The 19747-nt window shown below is 47.1% G+C and overlaps 1 protein-coding gene and 1 non-coding gene across 6 annotated transcripts in view; both read left to right on the forward strand.

Moving 5' to 3' along the window:
• VPS8 (VPS8 subunit of CORVET complex) overlaps positions 1–19747 on the forward strand; it is a 291073-nt gene that overhangs the window by 194634 nt on the left and 76692 nt on the right. The gene's annotated exons all lie outside the window — the stretch shown is intronic.
• LOC114816232 lies at positions 18134–18271 on the forward strand. The gene has a single exon (XR_003763997.1). It is a non-coding gene; the product is annotated as a small nucleolar RNA SNORA7 (small nucleolar RNA).

Here is a 19747-nt window from a genome sequence, read left to right on the forward strand (position 1 = left end):
ACAGACTAAAGGGGGAGACAAACATTAGTTTGATTCTGTTTATCTTGGTACTGATTTGTTTTGTTCTGTTTTGCTTTGCTGTCTCCCCCGTTTAGATTGTGAGCCCGTTATTGGGCAGGGATTGTCTCTATCTGTTGCCGAACTGTACATTCCAAGCACTTAGTACAGTGCTCTGCACATAGTAAGCGCTCAATAAATACTATTGAATGAATTTAAATAAATATATTTGAGAATCATCCTCGTAGAGATGGTAGTTGAAGCCGTGGGAGCGAGTTCTCCAAGGGAGTGGGTGTTGATGGAGAATAGAAGGGACCCAGAACTGAGCCTTGAGGGACCCCCACAGTTAGGGGATGGGAGGCAGAGGAGGAACCCATGAAGGAGACTGAGAATGAGCGGCCGGAGATATAGGAGGAGAACCAGGAAAGGACAGTGTCGGCGAAGCCGAGGTTGGATAATGTTTCCAGGAGAAGGAGGTGGTCCACAGTGTTGAAAGCAGCTGAGAGGTCGAGGAGCATTAGGGTGGAGTAGAGGCCTTTGGATTTGTCGAGGAGATCATTCGTGACTTGTGAGAGGGCAGTTTCCATGGTGTGAAGCTGGATATTATAGTATGTCCATCTTAGACATCCATTTAAATATCTAATTAAGAAGGGAAGCCAATAATATTCCTATCTTCTTCATATGCCGTTCAGTCACTCTAGACTGTAAGCACTTTGTGGGTGGGGAATGTCACTGTTTATTGTTGTATTTCCCCAATCACTTAGTACAGTGCTCTGCACACAGTAGGCAGCTCAATCAATATAATTGAATGAATGAATGAGTCATTTCCGATTCCTATTTACTTTTATGGACATGTTCTCTCCTGAACGTCCTATCTTCCGAGTTGTTCTGGTGTGTATATTCATAGAGTTTTGGTAAAAAATATGAAAGTGGATTACCGTTGCCTTCTTATGCACAGTAAAAACTTAAGTCTCTGCCGTTGTCTTTGATCAACATTTTGATCACTCGATCATCCTTCTAGCCTGTCAAAGGGCAGGGACTGTCTCTATCTGCTACCGATTTGTACATTCCAAGCACTTAGTATAGTGCTCTGCACATAGTAAGCCCTCAATCAATACTATTGAATGAATGAATCCGCCTGTGACTCTTTCCAGGCCGCTGCTGGTCGGTACAGGTGAATCAACTTTGATGCTTAGGCTTAGACCTTTTCATTAAGGGCAACCCTGATGACAGAGTGGGTCTCAATAGCATAGCTCTATGCTTCATTGGCGTACACAGATTCTTCTGCCACAGCAATAATAATAATGATGATGATGATATTTGTTAAGCGCTTACTATGTGCCAGGCACTGGGATCGATATAAGGTAATCAGGTTGTCCCACATGGGGTTCAAAGACATAATCTCCATTTTACAGATGAGGGAACTGAGGCACAGAGAGTGAAGTGACTTGCCCAAAGTCACACAGCTGATAAGTTTCAGAGCTGGGATTAGAACCCATGACCTCTGACTCCCAAGCCCGGGCTCTTTCCACTAAGCCACCCTACTTAGTAAGGCATTCAATCACATTTATTAAGTGCTTACTATGCGCAGAAGAGTATACTATGTGTATTAAGTCTTGGGAGAGTAGAGTGCAACAGAATTAGCAGATGCTTAATGATCTCTAGGGGGGAGACAGACATTAATATGAATAAAGATCCTATTTGATCTTTATCAAAGATATGGACATTACTGCTCTGGTATTCTTGATATTTATAACTCTCCCTCTCACCACTGAACTACGTTGCCGTCCCAGTGATTGAAAGTATATTTAAGTTGGAATTGCCCCTCCCTGTTCGGGGAGACAATGTTATTTATTTCCAGTTGGACTTCTTTCACCTTCCCTAATATTGGGGCAGGGATCTTTATTTTTCTAAAGCAACTGACAACAACTTGGGAGGTTTCGGGTATCTTCACTCAATCGTTCATTCAGCTGTATTTATTGAGTGCTCATTGAGGGCAGAGCACTGTACTAAGTGCTTGGGAGAGTACAATCTAACATTATTTTATTGTTAAAATATTTTCTTATTTTCTTATCCTATTTTCAAGCTTCTTAAAAACAATCAGCCTGCCAGGGAATTTTAAAATATTCAGTTTTTCTACACTGTTCTGTGCTGTGCGTTATGTGTCTTATAAAAGAAGCATCCAGATTACTCATTGCCGAAGATAAAATAAGCATTTTTCTATTCTTTCCTATATTACGGGAGCCCTCTCTCCTCCTTATTCTCTTGAATTTTGGCGGGATGTGAAATATCTGGATTGCACTATCAGGACCTGATTCAGTCAGGATCTGCTCTGAGACTTTATGCGCCTTCCATGGAGGACCAGCACAGCTCTCTGTGGCTGCCACAGAGTTGCTGCTTCCTTCGTCCCCGCCTTTAATAATTTTAATAATAGCAGTGTACTCGTTAAGCACTTACCGTGTGCCAAGCACTGTTCTAAGCGCTGGGGTAGATACAAGTAAATAAGGTTGAACTCAATCCCTGTCCCACATGGGGCTCTCACTCTTATCTACCATTCCTACCTTTTGGCATCCATGGGGGATGTGGTGGCCTCTAGCGCCAACCACTGGGGAGGTGGCGTGGCCTAGAGAAAATAGTAATAATAATAATAATAAGGGTATTTGTTAAGCACTTACTATGTGGTAAGCACCGCTGGGTTAGGTACAAGGTAATCAGTTTGTCCCAGGTGGGGCTCACAGTCTTAATCCCCATTTTACAGTCGAGGTAAGTGAGGCGCAGAGAAGTGAAGTGACTTGCCCAAGGTCACACAGCAGACAAGTGGCAGAGTCGGAATTAGAACCCAGGTCCCTTCACTCCCAAGTCCGTGCTCTTTCCACTAGGCCTTACTACTTCAGAGGATCCAGGCTCCAATCCAGGCTCCACCGCTTTGTCTGTTGGATGTCCTTGGCCGAGTCACAAAGCTTCTCTGTCCCTTAGCTTCCTCACCTGTAAAATGGGGATTCAGTACTTTTTCTCCCTCCTACTTGACCGTGAGTCCCACGTGGGGCAGGGACAGTGGCCGAGCCACTAAATTTGTATCTACGACAGTGCTCGGTACAAAGTAAGTGCTTCATAACTGTACTTTCCCAAACACGTAGCATCCTGCACACAATAAGCACGCAATAAATACGACTGAATGAACGAATAAAATACCATTTTCAAAAAAAAAGGGGAGGGGGAGGAGGGTCATGCCAGTTTCTGACCTTGTGATGTTCAGCGCTGCTGCTTAGTGCCCCGGCTTGGGCACTGCACCCTCCCACTTCCACCTGCTCACCACAACCCTCTTCTCCTCTCACTTATTATTAAGGCATTTTTTAAGTGCTTACTATGTGCCAAGCACTGTTTTAAGCACTGGGGTAGATACAGGATAATCGGGTTGTCCCTCGTGGGGCTCACAGTCTTAATCCCCATGTTACAGACGAGGTAACTGAGGCACAGCGAAGCTGAGTGGCTTGTCCAAGGTCAACTCTTCCAAGCGCTTCGTACAGTGCCCGACACACAGTAAGCGCTCAATAAATAGGACTGAGTGACTCCCAAGCCCGTGCTCTTGCTGCTAAGCCACACTGCTTCCCAATATCACTTCAACACGCCAAACCACCCCACTCCAACGTTGCCCACTCAACACTCCTCTTGCACCTGAATCGACACCTCGTTCATGCCCACACGTCTTTGCTGGCATCACATCACTTTTAACCAGGCTAGATATGCATTTCCTAATTGCGGACAAAATGTCCCACCCCACGTGTGCAATAAAAATACCCCTTTTGGAAGAACTGAATACTTATAAATCTGTAATGCTACCATGCTCCTGCTATCAGTAGCCACGTTTCGTCCTCCATCTAAATAACTTTTTTTAATCAGACTCCTCTCTTAGATTGTGAGTTTTTGGAGAACGGGAATTCTAGACTCTGAACTGGTCTTCTTGACTGTAAGATCGTTATGGGCAAGGAACGTGTCTGTTAAGGCTGTTGTAGGATACTGACCCGAGCGCTTAGTAGAGTCTGTAAACTTCTCACTCTAGGCTTCGAGGCTGTCCATCCCCTTGCCCCCTCCTACCTCTCCTCCCTTCTCTCTTTCCCCCGCCCACCCCGCACGCTCCGCTCCTCCGCCGCCCACCTCCTCACCGTCCCCCGTTCTCGCCCGTCCCGCCGTCGACCCCCGGGCCACATCCTCCCGCGGTCCCGGAATGCCCTCCCTCCTCATCTCCGCCAAACTAACTCTCTTCCCCTCTTCAAAGCCCTACTTAGAGCTCACCTCCTCCAGGAGGCCTTCCCAGACTGAGCCCCCCTTTCCCTCTGCTTCCCCTCCCCTCCCCCCACCCTCTGCTCTTCCCCCTTCCTCTCCCTTCAGCCCTGTGCTCATTCGTATACATATTATTTATTAACCTATTTATTTTGTTAATGAGATGTATACTTCCTTGATTCTATTTATCTTGATGATGATGGCTTGTTTTGTTCTGTTTTGCTGCTCTGTCTGTCTTCCCCGTTTAGACTGTGAGCCCGTCATTGGGCAGGGATTGTCTCTATCTGTTGCCGAACTGTACATTCCAAGCGCTTAGTACAGTGCTCTGCACAGAGTAAGCGCTCAATAAATACTATTGAATGAATGAATGCTCTGCACATAATAATACTAATGTAATAATGTTGGTATTTAAGTGCTTCCTACGTGCCGAGCACTGTTGTAAGTGCTGGGATAGATACGAGGTAATCAGGTCCCACGTGGGGCTCAGTCTTCATCCCCATTTTTCAGATGAGGTAACTGAGGCCCAGAGAAGTTCAGTGACTCGCCCAAGGTCGCACAGTTGACAAGTGGCAGAGCCGGGATTGGAACCCACAACCTCTGACTCCCAAGCCCGGGCTCTTTTCACTAAGCCACACTGCTTCTCGCATAGTAAGAGCTCAGTAAATACTATTGATTGATTGAGAGACTGTGTCTTTTACTCCATTATACAAGGACTCTCTGATTTGTGCTTTTAATGGATTTCAGGAAAATAGAGCAGAGAATAAGCGTGCCCTAGTAGAAAGAACACAGAACTGGGAGTTGCAAGGACCTGGGTTCTAATCTCAGCTCTGCCACTTATCTGCTGGGTGACCTTCGGCATTTCATTGAACTTCTCTGTGCCTCAGTTATCTCATCTGTAAAATAGGGATTAAGTCTGTGAGCTCCACGTGGGACAGCGACTGTGTCCAACCTAACTCATATCTTCCCCAGCGCTCAGTACAGTGCCAGACGTATAGTAATTGCTTAACATCATAAAAAAGTATCATTTCCCACAGGAAATGAAGTGAAATCATGTAGACTTTAGACCCCAAACATTGATACAATCAATCAGTGGTATTTATTGAGCACTTACTATGTGCTCACTGTATTTAAGCACTTGGGAGAGTCCAATACAGCAGAATTAGCAGATATGTTCCCTGCCCATAATGAGCTTACAGTCTAGACGATCTAAATAGTGATTAAAGCCTCGTAATTATAGCTAACGTGATGAATTCGTGAGAAGCAGCGTGGCTTAGTGGAAAGAGCCCAGGCTTGGGAGTAAGAGGTCATAGGTTCTAATCACACCTCTGCCACTTGTCAGTTGTTTGGCTTTGGGCAAGTCACTTGACTTCTCTGTGCCTCAGTTACCTCATCTGTAAAATGGGGATTAAGGCTGTGAGCCCTACGTGGGACCACCTGATTAGCTTGTATCTGCCCCAGTGCATAGAACAGTGCTTGCACATAGTAAGTGCTTAACAAATGCCATTATTATGAAGCAGCGTGACTCAGTGGAAAGAGCCCGGGCTTGGGAGTCAGAGGTCGCGGGTTCTAATCCCGGCTCCGCCACTTGTCCGCTGGGTGACCTTGGGCAAGTCACTTAACTTCTCTGTGCCTCAGTTACCTCATCTGTAAAAATGGGAATTAAAAAATGTGAGCCCCACACGGGACAATCTGATTACCCTGTGTCTACCCCAACGCTTAGAACAGTGCTCTGCACATAGTAAGCGCTTTACAAATACCATAATTATTATTATTATTAATTCATGTGATGCAACAGCGATGTAAATATCTTCCAATATTCAAGTTACAGTGTGAAATACTTCATATTTACTCACACAAAAAAGGAATACCACTTGTCAGGTGTTTCTCATCAGGCCTGATGGTCATCGGAGCAGTCTTCATCTGAAGTAAGGCTCGCAGAAGCGCCTAAAGTTGGACTAATATGAATAATAATTATGGTATTTGTTAAGCGCTTACTATATGCCAGGCACTGTACTAAATGCTGGGGTGGATACAAGCAAATCGGGTTGCACACGGTCCCTGTCCTACATGAGGCTCACAGTCTGAATCCCATTTTACAGATGAGGTAACTGAGGCACAGAGAAGTGAATCGACTTGCCCAAGGCCACACAGCAGACCGGGGCGGAGCCGGGATTAGAACACATGACCTTGTGACTCCCGGGCCTGTGCTCTATCCAGGACTCCATGCATATCAGTGACAACTGATCTCATGTGGAGCTTTGAACTGAAATGGAACTTGATTTGCCACTTGGCCTATTTCTCTCTCTCTCTCCCAGTGCTCAGTACAGTGCGTGGCTCTACACTGTAAACTCACTGTGGGCAGGGAATGTGTTTGTTGTTCGGTCGTACTCTCCCCAGCGCTTAGTACAGTGCTCTGTGTACAGTAAGTGCTCAATGAATACAATTGAATATTAAGTACTTAATAAATGCCAAAATTATTATTTCTCAACGTGCAACTCTCTGGAAGAATCAGTGGGATTTATTGAGCCCTTACTATGTGCAGAGCACTGGAGTGAGCACTTGGGAGAGTACAAGAGTTAGCAGACCCGTTCCCTGCCCACAGTGAGTTTACAGCCTAGAGTTCAATTTAGGTGCATTGTGCAGATGTCTGATGATCATGGGGATTTGGTCCATGTTTGGATGGTTTTCTTAAAAAAAAAAAAAAAAAGGAATGTGCTTTGTCCAAAAGACCAAATTCCCGAGAAGCAGCATAGAGGAAGCAAAGACCTGGGAGTCAGAAGGACCTGGATTCTAATCCCCCTGTGCCACTTCTCCGCTGTGTGACCTTGGCCAAGTGACTTCATTTATCTGTGCGTCAGTTCCCTCATCTGTAAAATGGGGATGAAGACTGTGAGCCCCATTTGGCACATGGGCTGTGTCCAACCTGATTAGCCTCTATTCATTCATTCATCCACTCACTCACTCACTCACGCATGCATTCATTCATTCAAATTGTATTTATTAAACGCTTTTTGTGAACAGAGCACTATACTAAGCACTAGGGAGAGTGTACACTATAACAATAAACAGACACATTCCCTGCCCACAGTGAGCTTAAAGTCTAGGGGGGAGGCAGCAATACAAATAAATAAAATAACAGATATGTAATAATAATAATAATGTTGGTATTTGTTAAGCGCTTACTATGTGCAGAGCACTGTTCTAAGCGCTGGGGTAGACACAGGGGAATCAGGTTGTCCCACGTGGGGCTCACAATCTTAATCCCCATTTTACAGATGAGGTAACTGAGGCCCAGAGAAGTTAAGTGACTTGCCCACAGTCACACAGCTGACAAGTGGCAGAGCTGGGATTCGAACTCATGACCTCTGACTCCAAAGCCCGTGCTCTTTCCACTGAGCCATGCTGCTTCTCGAGCCACGCTCTGAGGCTGGAAGAGGGGAAGAGCAAAGGGAACAAGTCAGGGCGATGCAGAAGGGAGTGGGCGAAGAGGAAAGGGGGGGGTATTTAGTTTGGCAAGGCCTCTTGGAGGAGTTGTGTCTTCAATAAGGTTTTGAAGCCGGGGAGAGGAATTGTCTTTGGGATTTGAGGAGGGAGGGCGATCCAGGCCAGAGGCAGGGCTAGGGGTTGACGGCAAGCTAGGCGAGGCACAGTGAGAAGGTTAGCATTGGCTGAATGAAGTGTGTGGGCTGGGGTGTAAAAGGAGAGAAGCCAAGTGAGGTAGGAGGGGACTAGGTAGTGGACTGCTTTAAAGCCAGTAGTGAGGAGTTTTTGTTTGTGGAGGTGGATGGGCAACCACTGGAGTTTTTTGAGAAACTGAATGATGTCCTGAACGACTCTATAGAAAAATGATTCGGACAGCAGAGTGAAGTATAGGCTGGAGTGGGGAGAGACAGGAGGCGAGGAGGTCAGCTAGGAGTTCGATGCAGTCATCCAGACGGGCTAGGATGAGTGATTGTATTAACCTGGTAGCAGTTTGGATGAAGGGGAGAGGGTGCATTTTAGCGATGCGGTGAAGGTTGGATCGAAAGGATTTAGTGATGGACTGAATATGTGGGTTGAATGAGAGAGAGGAGTCAAGGATAACGCCAAGGTTATGGGCTTGCGAGACACTAAGGATGGCGGTGCCGTCTACAGTGATGAGAAAGTTATGGGGAGGACTGGGTTTGCGTGGGAAGATAAGGAGCTCTGTTTTTGGATGTAAGTTGGAGGTGACGAGAGGACAGTCGAGTAGAGATGCCTTGAGATGCCTGTTTTCAAGGCAGGAGGAGGTGAGAGACGGCAGAGAGGGAGAGAGATCAAGGCTGGAGATGTAGATTTGGGTATCATCCACATAGAGGTGGTGGTTGAAGACGTGGAAGCGAATGAGTTCTCCAAAGGAGTGGTTATAGATGGAGACTAGACGGGGACCCAGAACTGAACTTTGAGGGACCCCCCCCCCAGTTAGGGGGTGGGATGCAAATGAGGAGTCCATGGAGACTGAGAATGAACGGCCAGAAAGATGAGGAGAACCGGGAGAGGACGGAGTCGGTGAAGCCAAGGTCGGATAATGTTTCCAGGAGAAGTGGGTGGTCCACAGTGGCAAAGGCCGCTGAGAGGTCGAGAAGGATTAGGACGGAGTAGAGGCCGTTGGGCTTGGCAGGAAGGAGATCATTGGTGACCTCCGAGAGGGCCGTTTCAGTGGAGTGAAGGGGACGGAAGCCAGATTGGAGGGGGTCAAGGAGAGAATTGGAGGGGAGGAAATGGAGGCAGCAGGTGTAGAACATTCGTTCAGGGAGTTGGGCGAGGAATGGTAGGAGGGAGATGGGGCGATAACTGGAGGGAGCCATGGGGCAGTGCTTAGTACGGCGCCTGACACATAGAAAGTGCTTAACAAGCACTGAAAGAAAACCAGGCACTTCTGAGGGGTGCCATGGCTAAGATCCTGGCCTGGCACATTGTGGGTAGGAAATGTGCCTGTTTATTGTTTTATTGTATTCTCCCAAGTGCTTAATGCAGTTCTCTGCACACAGTAATCGCTCAATAAATACGATTGACTGACTGATGTCTTTATCACAGTTATCGGCGTGGTCTTCCTCCAAAGCGCTCTTCTGGATCTATTCTAATCAGATCCTCATGCAACAGCGCTTGCTGGAGAGGGCCAATCAATTCATCAGTGTCAGAGGTCCTAAATCTTCATTCATTCATTCGATTGTATTTATTGAGTGCTTACTTTGTGGAAAGCACTGTACTAAGCGCTTGGGAGAGGACAGTCCAATAAGCAGACACATCCTCTGCCCACAATGAGCTTACAGCCTTCTAACAAGGGCAAGGGAGTTCCCTTGGATAGCCCACTTCGTCTTGTCAAAACCTTAGAATCTGACAGGCCAGCACTGTACAACCTTCCCCATGCCTCATTCGACGCTCTGTAGTTAACTTCCGCTCAGAAGCTTCCAGTCTTCTCTCTAGCATCCCTGATATTTTATCCCTTTCAAAAAAGCAAAAAACAGCTTAGGTCAGAGCCTTCTCTGACGGTTGCCATGACAGCTTGATCCAAAAATTCAGCGGGTAAAATAAGCCTACAGATTTGCAGTTAGCCTCTGGTCCATGAGTTGTGGAATGGTGGAGGTGTTCGGAGGGCAGAAAGTGACTTGAGCCTGTTGACTTGGGTCAGTTCGGGTGGTTCGGTGACTCAGGAACCGCAGAGGCTTGCTACACCTTAACAGTTTGACAAAAACAGGAGGTGAACCAATTGTGTGGGTCGACCATGCCTCCTTATTAGCTTTCCTGAGCACGGGTAAAAAAACTTCTTGAAAACTTTGGGAGCCCCAGAGTTCTCAGAATGGTTAAAGAGTTTCAGCCTAACGGTTGCTGGCCGCATCGCCTTCAACCCGTATTGTCAAGTGATCCTCTCATACAGACAATCAATGGTATTTATTGAGCGTTTACTGTGTCCAGTACTATGTCCTTCCCTAAGCCCTCCTTTTCTCTCCCCTGCTCTCTTCTGCATCCCCCTGACTTGCCCCCTTTATTCATCCCCCCTCCCAGCCCCACAGCACTCATGCGCATATCTGTCCTTTATTAATATTAATGTCTGTCTCCCCTTCTGGACTGTAATCCCATTGTGGGCAGGAAATGTGTCTGTTTATTGTGGTATGTGCTCTGCACACAGTAAGCGCTCAATAAATATGATTGTCCGGCTGACTGATAGATTAAGCTCTTAATTAAGCTCTTGGGAACACTTAATTCTCTAATTGGTAGAGACAGTCCCTGCCCACAACAGGGCAAGACAACATTAAAACAAATTACATAGAGGACAATAGTTCACCCTTGCACTCTAATTTGTACCCTTTTGACACCCCACCCTCAGCCCCGTGGCACTTATGTCCGTATCTGTAATTTATTTTAATATCTGTCTCCCCCTTCAGACCGTAAGCTCCCCGTGGGCAAGGAACGTGTCTCCCAACTCTGTTCCAGTATACTCTCCCAAGCACTTAGTACAGTCCTCTGCACACAATAAGGGCGATTGACTGATAAAGAGTAGAAAATAAGGATTTGTCCATAAGTGCTGTGGGACCGGGGTGAGTATCAAAGTGCTTAAGGGATATCCAGCCGAGTGTCCAGGTGACCTAGAGTGAAGGGAAGGTCTCTTGGAGAAAATGCGATTTTTCAGAGGGTCTTGTAGGTGATACCTGGAATAGAGCCATCCTCTTCTCTTTCTTAGAAATGTCGGTCCCCGGCGGCATTCTGTTCCCAAAAAAGCCAATTTGACCCACGTTGAACAACACTCACTGTGGGGTACAGGTTCTTCTGCTCTTAGTTTTACCAGTGTCCATTCAGGGAGAGCAACGCCTTCAGTGGTTGGGGCTGCCGCTTTGTCACTCAAGGCGACACTGAGCCCTTAGTACAGTGCTTCGGACACATCCCTATTGGAGGCTCACCTCCTCCAGGAGGCCTTCCCGGACTAAGCCCCCCTTTCCTCAGCTCTCCCTCCCCTCCCCATCGCCCCAACACGTTCCCTTTGTTCCACCCTTCCTCCTCCTCCCCGACAGCACTTGTGTATATATGTACATATCTGTGATTCTATTTATTTATATTAATGCCTGTTTACTTGTTTTGATGTGTACATATCTATACTTGGATTTATTTATATTGATGCCTGTTTACTTGTTTTGTTGTCTATCCCCCCTTCTAGAGCCCATTGTGGGCAGGGATTGTCTCTCTTTGTTGCTGAATTGCACTTTCCAAGCAGTTAGTACAGTGCTCTGCACACAGTAAGCACTCAATAAATACGATTGAATGAATGAATTAGGACCGTGAGCCCCATGTGACAGGGACTGTATCCAACTTGATTAGCTTGTATCTACCCCAGTGCTTAGAACAGTGCTGGGCACGTAGTAAGACCTTGACAAGTATCATAATAATAATTATTGTTATTAATAATACTACTCTTCAATCAGTGGTATTTATTGAGCGCTTACTTGTCCTCCCTGTTCATCGCATCAAGCCCAAAACTAAACCTACGTCAGTGGGAAGTTCATCTAAATCCAGATGCTTAAGTATATCTTTTAGACCGTGAGCCCGTCGTTGGGCGGGGATTGTCTCTATCTGTTGCCGAATTGTCCATTCCAAGCGCTTAATACAGTGCTCTGCACACAGTAAGCGCTCAATAAATACGATTGAATGAGTGAATGAATCTAATTGAACTGCCGGGTGTTAAGCTCTTGTGAAGTGTTTCGTGTTCTTTCCCCTCGTATTGGGAACAGTAGCTTTGGTAACGTGCTTTGAAATCTGGATGGGTTACGTGAGGGCTTTTGCCAGCAGCTGTGGGTGTGCGTGGGTTTGTGTGTTTGTGTGTGGGCTCCTGTGTACCCAACCCCCAGTTGCCACTACACGATGCTATAAGTATAAAAACTTGCTAGCGCTTCGTGAAGAATGATAACTTGTGGTGGACTCAAAGAATCTCCCGGAAGCTCGTCATTCTGTTCCGCTCTTCGAAGGCCCTCAAAGTCAATCTGTAGATTGACGAATTCCCCTTCAGCATCCTTCAGAAACAGTACGGCCTGATGGAAAGAGCATGGACTTGGGAGTCAGAGGACCTGGGTTCTAATCCTGGCTCTCCTACTTGCCTGCTGTTTGTCCTTGAGCAAGTCCCTTTCTCTGTGCCTCCATTTCCTCAACTGCAAAATGGGGATTCAACCCCTGCTCTTCCTCCGACTTGACACGGTGAGCTCCATGTGGGACAAGGACTGTCTAACTTGATTATCTGGTATCTACCCCAGCGCTTAGAATAGTGGTCGGCACATAGTAAGGGCTTCACAAATACCATCAAAAAAGTAAAAAACCCAGATCCTGCGGAGATTTCAGAAGCAAGGTGGCTCAGTGGAAAGAGCCTGGGCTTCGGAGTCAGAGGTCATGGGTTCGACTCCCTGCTCTGCCACTTGTCGGCTGTGTGACTGTGGGCAAGTCACTTCACTTCTCTGTGCCTCAGTGACCTCGTCTGGAAAATGGGGATTAAGACTGTGAGCCCCACGTGGGACAACCTGATTCCCCTCTGTCTACCCCAGCGCTTAGAACAGTGCTCTGCACATAGTAAGCGCTTAACAAATACCAACATTATTATCTTGCTTTCAGCGACCATGTACCTGCTCTCACTGTGGATTTGGAGGTTGCAGGGGCTCCCCTGTGCCCCCCAAACTGTCCAGTACCATTATATAGAAGAGGAAACTTCACGTTTCTTTGTCCTGGGGGAAGAGGCAGGCGTCTGATGTGATGTGACCCTCGATTAAAGCTCGCGTGAGTCGACTGCCCAGAAATCACCTAGCCCGCTGCGGCCTAGAGCCAACTAGGTTGTGGATACAGTCTTTCTTTCCTCCCCTCGTAGCCTCGGGTAGTGTGTGTCTCAACTTAGGAAATGCATTCCAAGTGCTTCGTACAGTGCTCTGCACATAGTAGGCGCTCAATAGATACTACTGAATGAATGAAATGCATGCCTCTCGCCCTCACGCTTTCTTTCTCGTGAGCACTAGGGGGGATAGCGTTGACTCTACAGCAGCACTGCGAAGAAGTAGTGTGATTATTGTTTATTAAGATGAGAGAAATTGCAGTGCATATAGAGCTGATCTGGAACGCTGGAAGCGGCACGGTGGAGCGGAGAAATCACAGGCCCGGGAGTCAGAAGGTCATGGGTTCTAATTCTGGCTCTGCCACTTGTTCATTCATTCATTCAATCATATTTATTGAGGGCTCACTAATAATAATTATGGTATTGGTTAAGCCCTTATTTTGTGCCAGGCACTGTTCTAAGTTGACTGTGTGCAGAGCACTGTACTAAATGCTTGGGAGAGGACAGTGCAAGAACAAACAGGTACATTCCCAGCCCACAACGAGTTCACAGTCTAGGGTGGGGAGACAGACATCAATATAAATAAATGATTTAATGATTTATATGTAATTTACATAAGTGCTGTGGGGCTGGGAAGGGGGGAAGAACCAAGGGAGCGAGTCAGGGCGACACAGAAGGGATATGGCCTTGGGAGAGTCACTTCACCTCTGGGCCTCAGTTACCTCATCTGTAATATGGGGATTAAGACTTGGAGCCCCTTGTGGGACAAGAGACTGTGTCCTGCCTGATTAGTTCACGTCTACTCCAGCACTTAGTACAGTGCTTGGGACACAGTAAGCACTTAAATATTATTAAAAAAAAGTCACCCGCACATAGATTGGCCCTAGTTAAGTAGTAAGCCCATTGTGGGCCGGGAATATAATAATGCTGGTATTTGTTAAGCGCTTACTATGTGCAAAGCACTGTTCTAAGCGCTGGGGTAAATACAAGGTGATCAAGTTGTCCCACATGGAGCTCACAGTCTTAATCCCCATTTTACAGATGAGGTAACTGAGGCTCAGAGAGGTTAAGTGACTTGCCCAGTCACAGCAGACAAGTGGCGGAGCCGGGATTAGAACCCATGACCTCTGACTCCCAAACCCAGGTTCGTTCCACTGAGCCACGCCGCATGTCTGTTTATTGTTGTACTGTATTCTCCCGAGCACTTAGTACAGTGCTTTGCATGTAGTAAGTGCTCAATAAATACGATTGAATGAATGAATGAACCAAGAAACGTGGAGGCAACCCTTACTGAGCTCTCCTTTGGCTTCCGGTGGCATCGTTCCGTAAGCAGTACGGTGTAGTGGAGAGAGCCCAGGCTTGGAAGTCAGAGGTCGTGCGTTCTAATCCTGGCTCCGTCGCTCATCAGCTGTGTGACCTTGAGCAAGTCGCTTAACTTTTCTGTGCTTCAGTTACCTCATCTGTAAAATGGGAATGAAGACTGTGAGCCCTACGTGGAACAACCTGATTACTTTGTATCTACCCCAGTGCTTAGAACAGTGCTTGGCGTATAGTAAGCGCTTAACAAATACCAACGTTATTATTATTATTCTCTGGGCCTCGGTCACCTCATCCGGAAAATGAGGATTGAGACTGTGAGCCCCATTTGGGACAGGGACTGGGTCCAACCCGATTTGATTGTATCCAACCCAGTGCTTAGTAAGTGCTTAACAAACACCATTATTATTATTGTCGTTTTAAAACTTAAAGGGATTGCAAAGGCCATCCTACACTAGTTTCTCCTTTAGGCTTTTTTTTCGCAGGTTGAGGGGAAAGTGGTGAGCCCACAGAGAACATAAACAGCTTCGAAATGAAAACCGGGGAAAAACTTCACAGCTATGAAAGAAATGTCACGCAGCTCCACCGAAATGCAAAGATATAGACTGTCCGCGGGAAACCTATCTCAGTTTTAGCTCTGGGAGGTTTGCCATTTGTATCTAGTGCTCTCGTGTTAAGGGCTGGTGTTCGGCCGCCTCCACTGTTGAAGTTATTTGGGCTGTTTGTTTTTTGGGTTTTTTTCCGGTATCTGCTAAGCGCTTACTAGGTGTCAAACACTGTTGTAAATGCTGGGGTAGAAATGAGTAAATTAGGTTGGACACAGTCCCTGGCCCACATGGGGCTCAGAGTCTAAGCAGGAAGGAGAACAGGGGAACTGAGGCACAGCGAAGTGACTTGCCCAGAGTCTCACAGCAAACAGTTGGGAGAGCCGGGATTAGAACCCAGGTCTTCCGACTCCCAGGCCCGTGTTCTTTCCACTAGGCCTCGCCGCTTGTTTAAAGTCGGATGAGCACAGCAGCTACTCAGACCTGGTCACTGACTTTTCAGTGAGTTATATTCAAGTCTCCTGATTATATTAAAGTCTCCTGAACCACGTTCACTGGCAGCTTTTAGCATAGTGCCTGTCGCATAGGAAGCGCTTAACAAATACCATAAACCGACATAACCACAGGATCAGATAACCACACTCACTAAAACTCTAGAGATGAACATTTTTTTATTCTTTTTAATGGCATTTGTTAAGCTCTTACTTTGTGGCAGACACTGTAATAATCGCTGGGGAAAATACAAGATGATTAGGGGGGACACAGTCCCTGTCCCACATAAGGCACAGAGAATTAAAGCGACTAACCCCAGGTCACACAGCAGACAAGTGGCGGAGCTGGAATTCTCACTTATTACTCCCAGGCCCATGCTGTATTAATAATGTTGGTATTTGTTAAGCGCTTACTATGTGCCGAGCACCGTTCTAAGCATTGGGGTAGATACAGGGTAATCAGGTCGTCCCACGGGAGGCTCACAGTTAAGCCCCATTTTCCAGATGAGGTAACTGAGGCCCAGAGAAGTGAAGTGACTTGCCCACAGTCACACAGCTGACGAGTGGCAGAGCCGGGAATCGAACCCATGACCTCTGACTCCGAAGCCCGGGCTCTTTCCACTTAGCCACGCTGCTTCCCACGCTGCTGTGTTCACTAGACTATGCTGCTTCGTAATACCCTGTGGTATTGTACTTTCCCGAGTGCTTAGTACAGTGCTCTGCACACAGCAAGCATTCAGTAAATCCCATTGATTGATGAGTGCTGACAGGGCGGCCGGGTCGGCTCGGCCGGGGGGGGGGGGGGGAGTCAATCAGGGAGTGCGTCCTGGAGGAAGCACTTGTTTCTCAGAGGACTGGGAAAGTATGAGGTTTGATGAAGCTAAGGGGGCCTGGCTTTCCAGGAAGGGAGGAATCTTATTTATTCAGTCATATTTATTGAGTGCTTACTCTGTGCAGAACATTGTACTGAGCCCTTGGAAGAGTACAAGAAGAGAAGCAGCGTGGCTCAGTGGGGAAAGAGCACGGGCTTGGGAGTTCAGAGGTCATGAGTTCGAATCCCGGCTCTGCCACTTGTCGGCTGTGTGACTGTGGGCAAGTCACTTCACTTCTCGGTGCCTCAGTTACCTCATCTGTAAAATGGGGATTAACTGTGAGCCTCACGGGGGACGACCTGATGACCCTGTATCTACCCCAGCGCTTAGAACAGTGCTCGGCACGATTAGACCGTAAGCCCGTCAAACGGCAGGGACCGTCTCTATCTGTTGCCGACTTGTTCATTCCAAGCGCTTAGTACAGTGCTCTGCACATAGTAAGCGCTCAATAAATACTATTGAATGAATAGTAAGCGCTTAACAAATACCAACATTATTATTATTATTACAATTCTTCCCCCTTCTAGACTCTGAGCCTGGTGTGGGCAGGGATTGTCTCTCTTTATTGCTGGATTCTACTTTCCAAGCACTCAGTACAGTGCTCGGCACACAGTAAGAGCTCAATAAATACGATTGAATGAATGAATACAACAATGAACAGGCACATTCCCTGCCCACAAAGGGCTAACCGTATCACCTTGGACAAGGAAACTAACTTCTATGTCCCTCATTGACCTCATCTGGAAAAAAAGGTGATTAACAATAATAATGATAATAATTATGGTATTTAAGAGCTTACTGTGTCTCAAGCACTGCGTTGGCCCAATTTGGGACGGGGATGCGACCCGATTAACCTGTGTTCAACCCGATTAACTTGTATCTACCCCAGTGCTTAGAACGGTGCTTGGCACATTGTAAGTGCTTAACAAGTACCCTAGTTATTAGACAGGCATGAGCAGCGGATCCCAAGGGGAAGAATTACGAATAAGGTACAGTTGTGAGGCTGCCTGGGTGGAGCGAAGAGTTGGAGCTAGGATGTGGCAGAGAAGATAGCTAAGAGGATGCCGCTGTGGAGAGCCCAAAGGTGCTGGTCGGAAGGCCTTGTTTTAGGTGAGAAGCAGTGGTGAGGGAGAGAACCACTGGAGATTTTGGAGGAGAGTGATGCTCTCTAATTGGTACTGTCAGAAGGTCTGTACAGTTATCATCATCATCATCATGGTATTTGTTAAGCGGCCCCTATGTGTTAAGCACTGTCCGAATGCTGGGATTATTATTATTCTGCTTTTCGTTAAGCGCTTACTATGTGCCGAATACAACAATAGACACATTCCCTGCCCACAAGGAGCTTACACTGTGGAGTCATAAACATAAATAAATGACAGATCTGTACGTAAGTGCTGCGGGGCTGCGGCGGGAAAAACAAAGGGAGCAAGTCAGGGTGATGCAGAAGGGAGTGGGAGAAGAGGAAAGGAGGAACTTAGTCTGGGAGGGCCTCTTGGACCACCTCCCCAAGAGAAGCAGCGTGGCTCAGTGGAAAGAGCACGGGCTTTGGAGTCAGAGGTCATGAGTTCGAATCCCAGCTCCGCCACTCGTCAGCTGTGTGACTGTGGGCGAGTCATTTAACTTCTCCGTGCCTCAGTTCCCTCATCTGTAAAATGGGGATTAAGACCGTGAGCCCCACGTGGGACAACCTGATTCCCCTGTGTCTCCCCCAAGCGCTTAGAACAGTGCTCGGCACATAGTAAGCGCTTAACAAATACCAACATTATTATTATTATTAGTGGGTATTTAGAGCTTGTCCACCTATCAATCCTCTCAGGGTCACGCCTGGAGAGTTTCCGGCCCTCTACCGGTCTCGATTACAGGAGGGAGAGTCAAGCAGAGGCCTGTCCGTTCCATTCCTAGCTTGGACAGTGGCTAGCGGGTGGAAGGCCATCTGCTACAAGTCAAAACTCCCCTGTGCCGGGCAGCAGTGGCATGGGAGGGAGTGGAGGGCGGAGATTCAAGTTGACTGCGTGGAAGAAGGCAATGGTAAACAGCTTCCGGATTTTTGCCAAGAAAACTCTCCGGATCCACTACCAGAACGATTGCAGATGGAGGTGGGGCGTTCCGAGAGGGATGTGTCCAGTGTGTCGCTATGGGTCGGGCCCGACTCGAAGGCATAAACTCGACGGCTGAGAAGCGGCGTGGCTTATTGGCTAGAGCCCGGGCTTGGGAGTCAGAGGTCATGGGTTCGAATCCCGGCTCTGCCACTTGTCAGCTGTGTGACTGTGGGCAAGTCACTTCACTTCTCTGGGCCTCAGTTCCCTCATCTGTAAAATGGGGATGAAGACTGGGAGCCTCACGTGGGACATCTGATTACCCTGTATCTCCCCCAGCACTCGGAACAGTGCTCTGCACATAGTAAGCGCTTAACAAATACCAACATTATTATTATAAGACAAGACAACAGCCCCAATCAATCAACCAGTCATATTTACTGAGCGCTTACTGAGTGTAGGGCACTGTACTAAGCACTTGGGAGATTAAAGTGGAGTTGGAAAACACGTTCCCTGCCCACAGCGAGTTTACAGTCTAGAGTCTATCCTATATCAATCTTATTTACTGAGTACTTTCTGTGTGCTTGGGAGAATATTCATTCATTCATTCAGTAGGATTAATGAGCTCTTACTATGTGCAGTGCACTGTACTAAGCGCTTGGAATGTACAAATCAGCAACAGATAGAGACAGTTCCTGCCCATTGACAGGCTTACAGTCTAATCGGGGGAGACGGACAGACAAAAACAATAACAATAAATAGATTCAAGGAGATGTTCATCTCATTAAAACAATAGCAATAAATAGAATCCAGGTGATGTACATCTCATTAACAAAATAAATAGGGTAATAAAAAATATATCCAAATGAGCGGATGAGCACAGTGCTGAGGGGAGGGGAAAAGAGAGAGGAGGAGCAGAGGGAAAGGGGGGGAAAAGGGGGCTTAGCTGAGGGGAGGTGAAGGGGAAGGTGTATATATAACAGAGTTGGTAAACACCTTCCCTGCCCACAATGAGCTTACGGTTCAGAGGCCATTGAAAATGTGTGCATTTGGGAGGTATTTGACCCCAAAGAATGTTGGCGGGGGGAGGGCGGGGGAATGGAGGACCCAGAAAGAACTGAGAATTGGCACCCTTCCACGAGAGGCTCAGAAACCCACAACTACCAGATACCCTAATATAGTTCTGTCTCAGAAAATCATTCCAGCTTGTGGTGGTGGAATACAAGGCATGGGAATGTCCATCTAGTTCCTTCGCAGCTTTTATAATAGTAATAATAATGGTATTTGTTAAGCACTTACTATGTGCCACGCACAGTTCTAAGAGCTGGGGTAAATACAAGGTTATCAGATTGTCCCATGTGGGGCTCACAGTCTTAGTCCCCAT

The sequence above is a fragment of the Ornithorhynchus anatinus genome, chromosome 1 (genome assembly GCF_004115215.2).
Source record: "Ornithorhynchus anatinus isolate Pmale09 chromosome 1, mOrnAna1.pri.v4, whole genome shotgun sequence".
NCBI classification, from domain to species: Eukaryota; Metazoa; Chordata; class Mammalia; order Monotremata; family Ornithorhynchidae; genus Ornithorhynchus; species Ornithorhynchus anatinus.